Below are 5,704 nucleotides of genomic sequence, written 5' to 3' on the forward strand. Positions count from 1 at the left end.
ATGGCGTGAGAGTTTGAGAGGATGATTGAGGTCGAGAGATTGAGAGAAGGGAAGCGGTCTTCGTGAGGAAGACGAACGGTATTTTGGAATCTGTTTCACGATTCCTCTGTTTCGCTTTTCTTTTGATTTATTTTAAAGGCATTTAAAACCTGTGTATAACTTAATACCGTTTGGGTTTATCTTGCATTTTGTTAAATATTTCCTGCTGGTATTAATGATGAGTAAAGTATTGTTATTCCCACCCAACAGCCAAGCGGCTAGGGTTGATCTTTGGGATCCCTCTCACCATTTTTGTGAGCTTTGATTAGTCCAACAGACTATCTCTTTTTAAATTTTTATTTTAATTTATTCTTGTTTATATATTCAAGTTATTATTAAGGTAACAAATGACCATAAGTGGCCGAGTGGAGAGAGAGCAATTTCACTTTCTTTAGTGGGATGGGTTTGATGCTTGGGAATAACATATCTTCTTATTTTTTATGCTTACTATTTTATTTAAATTTTTTATAGCTTCTTATTATTTATTTTACTTTTATATTTTTATTTGATTAATTTAATTTAATTGTTAATTAGTTGTTTAGATTTTAAATGTTTAGTTTTTTTTTAGATTTTCTTAATTATTGACTTTTTTTGATAAGGGACTTTGAACGGTTAATTGATTTCCATGTGTTAGTTAATTTAATTAGGTTATGGGTATCTACGTTCATACCCTTACACATGTAAATAATCACATTCAAATTCACTAAATTTTCGATTTTAATTTCACTAACTTTCCATAGTTTCAACATTTAATTTCATTTCCTCCCATTGGAATCTAGCATTCTGGTGGGAACTCGATTATATATATATAAAATTAATTCGATATATATATATAAAATTGTAAAATTAATTTTATCCCTATAATTTTATTTTATTTTTTAAAAATTATCTTTGCCACTTGATTAAATTCCTTTTTAAAAAAAAACACGAAAGAAGAGGACCATTCGAATCTTGCATTCTGGTGGGAACCCTGGAATGATCAGTCCTGAGCCTCACGTTTTGGATTAACCGTTCATTCTTTTCTTTCATTCTTAAAACACTTAATAATTAACTTGGACAAAATAAGGGCCGTTGGGATCAAGCATTCTCGCGTAACCCTTTGAACATTTGATTCTCATCAAGTGTTCGTTGTCCATTAAATAATTTTCTTAAATAATTCGAATGAAAAAGGACCATGGGACTCTGGCATTCCGGTGGAACCCTGAATTATTAATCTCGGGGCTTATGTCTCGTTTTTATAAATATTCGTCTTTCAAACTCAAAAATACTTAATTCCTACCTTAACATTTTTTCAATAAAGATGGAAATGGAACATGGTGTATATCGTGCACTCCTGAGATTAAGATTCAAGGTGGATGCCTTACCTATCTTAGCTCTCGCCATCATCTAAAATTGTCAATGCGGTTTCTTCAAACCCCTTTCTCAATCAAATTCAAAACACTTAATTTATTAAACATTCTTTTAATAAAGGTGGAAATGGAACATGGTGTATACCGTGCACTCCTGAGACTAGGATTCGAGATGGATATCTCGTTCATCCAAGTTCTCGCCATTACTTAAAATAAATCCAACCAATCAAATTCTTTCTCGCCGCCGTGTGATTAATCAAAAAAACCTTTTTCATAAACAAAAGACATATTGTCTTACGGTGATGCAAAATAATGTTTCTTCCACGATTATTAAGTCGACATAAGTGACGTTTTTCCGAATGTTGATTTGTAAATCCATTCGATGTGTGGTATACGTCCGCTCCTCATCTGTTTTGGGTAAAACAATGTTTTCATTGATTAACACAATATAGTTTTTGCTAAAATCGACCAACAAACAATTTTTTTTTATCCAGAACTACGTAAGCCTTGATTTCTCTATTGAGATAGGTAGGAGCAGGATTTGTAAATCTTGTCAGGCCCATTAATAAAAAACTTAGGTTTAGTCTCCTTTATTGCAAAAAACCAAAAACATCTTCTCTTTTCTTTTGATCCTATTATTCTCTCCCTCATTATAACTTGAGAAGACTAACATAAGCTAACATTCAAAACGAAACTAACTAAACGGTTCCCGTTGAATACAACGGACATGAGGGGTGTTAATACCTTCCCCTTGTGTAATCGACTCCCGAACCCTGATTTGGTTGTGACGACATATAATCATTGTCTTTTTGTCTTGGGTTTTATCGATATTTCCCCTTTCCTTTTTAGGAATAAATAAAGTTCGGTGGCGCCTCTGTTCAGTCCATCAATGCGAGCGTGCGATCGCGCTTTGCTTATAGGTCGTATCCCCCTTATTTTCTCGAGGTGCGACATATATATATTATAAAAATGCGTTTGATTTGACTTTTCCATGCCATGTCAGCATCTTCTTCGACCTCTCTCTCTCATTTTCGTTTTTTTTCTTCCATTATTTTTCAAATCTTCCATCAATCATATCTCTCTCATTTCTCAACCATTTTTCATGAAGTAAAGATCAAAATTGCTTAGAAAATGTAAGGAACACAATGGTAGGATATGCTTTAGCTAATAGTCAAAGATGAAGTGCACGAAGGTAAAAACCAGAACTGAAACTTTAGGTTTTATACAACTTAAATTCACATGAATAGCAAGATAAATGACATGTGAGTTAATGATCAACCTTAACACAATAAATGCTACATATTTGCTTCAGAAATCACATGGAAATGATGCATGTATAGTGAGTTTCGAAGTACAAGAATATACCTATTGGATCAAGGTCCAATGCCTCTTCAGTACAACTTACATCTACTATTTGATGTTTCTCCTAATGCATATGAACTCGCAGGAGGTGATTGGGACCCTTGGTTGGCAGAATGCACGAGCAAGATGAGAGAAATGGAGGTTAAGGTCAAAAGCTTGCAAAATGAATTTTTGCTTGGTGAGCTTGGTGTATGGATAGATGAGGATTTGTCCTCTATTTATAGTGATCCTTGAGGGTTCAAGAAGATTCAAATATCATAAAATAATTGTGGCTGGTACTGGTTTGCTTGCTTGGTTGGTTCTTGCACAAAACACCAAGTGGGAAGCATGGCAAAAACACGGGGTGCATGGAGTTTTTTATTGAGATTTGTCTTCGAAACTCCTAACTCAAATATGATAGTTTCATGATCTTGGATTTTTTGGAAATATAAGGCCATCCTATACAACTTTCATGTTGGGAGGATTCCTTGAATCAATGTGGATCATGGTGAAAATGATGATCAAGTAAGTCACTTTTTGAAGGCAGATTTGGTTGAATTTTTTTTCTAAGTGTTTCAACTTTATGGTACCAACTTCATGGCTTCATAACTTGAAATACTTGCATTTTTTGGGAATCAATCATGAAGGAAAAATTTGAAGTATGAATTAAGATCTTTAATATGATCATTGGATCAAAGAAAATGGTGGCTTGGATCACAAGTTATAGCCTTGAAAAGATGGGTACTTGAACATGTATTTTTTTCATAACTTAACAAAATTTATAAAACCAAATCTTTCCCTTTTTGCAAGTAACCTCCAATTTCTTATTTTATCTTTATCAAATGCATCCATCAACCATATTTTCATGACCCTTGATTTGAGAAGTCCATGGTTGACCAAAAATGTCAAAAGTCAAACTTTGACTTTGCCTTAGTTGACTTTGTATCAGATGAATCCAATTCTTGTAATCTTTAATGAATGGGATCTCTTGGGCACATTGAATGATGTGAATGGATCACTTATGATGTATTTGAAGTCTTTGAACCATACTTCAAGCTTTGGGATCATGCCTTGGCTAAAAAGTCAATCGGTTGACTTTGAGGTCAAAACCCTAATTGAAGGTATCATATGAACTCTGACCTTGATGAATTTGAGATGGAATGATCTTGAACTTGATTTTTTTTCATGGAATTCACTTGATCACTTGGTAACTATGAGGAATTTTGAATAATGAAACTCATGTCAAGTCTTGATTGATCAATCTGTGAAAGCTCTTGGTGCAAAACCCTAGCTTAAGACAAACAAAGTAGAAAATCTTTTTGTATTTTCAATAGGTTAGTAATGCAAATATGCTAGATGTCATGCAAATGATACAAATGATGGTGACATCTTAGGGTTGAAAATTAGGGTATGACACAATCCATCATGTATGAAAAAGTAATTAAAACATTATAAATAAATAATGTTAGTTTAACAACAAGTAAAATTCATTTAAAATTGTAAAAATTGGGGGAATGTAGACCTATGTACTTGCAGTTACATCAAGACCGCATCTAATGTTTTGATAATGGTGGTTTTGATCATAGTGATCCCTGGTGATAACTTTCCAACTGTCTCTAATAATGATGCACATCTTAAAGTTATCTTAATCCTCATCAGAGAGAAGATTCAAGGTTCCAGTGAAGTGCTAAAGCCAAAGATAATGTAGCAAGGAACCTGAAACTTCAAAGTTATGAAAGAGAGAAAGTGTAGTGTCTTAGTGACCATAATATTGTAAAAGTGTTAGAGTAACTCATAAGTTATTAAGGAAACTTTAACACACTCGCCAAAATGTTTCCTAAGTAGCTAGTGGGTTACTAGCTAAAATAATTCCTTATGAGTGAAAATTAGTCTAGATAGTTTGTTTAGAAATTAGTGTTAGTCGATTATCTCTTCTTTAACGCCTTGTATCAATTATTAAGGCTTATAATCGATTAGTAATGACTTAATTTAAAATCTTTTCGTTTTTGAACTACATAATCGATTATGAGAATTGAAAAGCCCATGAATCGTTTTCCTTTTTAAGTTATATTTTCTCATATATAAGGAGGGAGCTGTAGCGGTAAATTCATGACCATCGAGTTATTAGATAAACTCGACGTAAATAAAACCAGATTCACCACCGCGCTTTTATTGTTTCAAAAGGAAAAGGGAAAAGTACGAATAAAACCCAAAGATAAGAAGTTTTCAAATCAAAACTAATAAAATGTCAGAGATTACAGGTAAAGGGGTTGGTTACACAGAGAGAAGGTATTAAAACCCAAAGTGTCCTAGGTAGTCCTAGGGAGCCCTTTTTTGTGTGCAAGTGTTTTGGTCGAAAAGATGTTTGATAAAACTATAGAGTGAGGGGATGATAAAAGAATTTATTAATTATATTTTTGTGTTTGACAAGACCTTCGGTCTTATGCCTACGTACCAACATAAAAATGAGAGATCAAAACCCCATAGTTTATGGTAAAAATTTCAAAGAAGTTGATGGATTGATTTTAACAAATATCTAAAAGAAAAGGGCACAAAATGGCCAAAGATTTAAATGAGGTTGTTAGTTCTTTTCGTCTTTTGAAATTAAAGTCAATATGGTTAAGTTCATTCACAAATTTGATTAAGAAAAAGTTTGAAAATTCATTAGCATAAGGCCACAGTTTCTACTCATTAAAACATGTCTAAGTTTGAAAGCACAAGCAAAGAAGGTTTTGGAAAGAGGGAGAGATTTTGAAATTAAAGAAGTGGTAGGAGATGAAGGGATTACCCTAGACAAAAATTAAAAGTTAAGAGTTGAAAAGATCTGACGAACGGGATGCAATCCACAAGACAAGAATATCATATCGAAACCGATTTCCTTTGGACTTTTGAGCAAGCAACAAGCATAAGCAACATCCAAGAAATTAATATGAAGATCAAGGCATCAAATAAAGATATCCATAACATACAAGAAA

Source organism: Lathyrus oleraceus, chromosome 6, assembly GCF_024323335.1.
Source record: "Lathyrus oleraceus cultivar Zhongwan6 chromosome 6, CAAS_Psat_ZW6_1.0, whole genome shotgun sequence".
NCBI classification, from domain to species: Eukaryota; Viridiplantae; Streptophyta; class Magnoliopsida; order Fabales; family Fabaceae; genus Lathyrus; species Lathyrus oleraceus.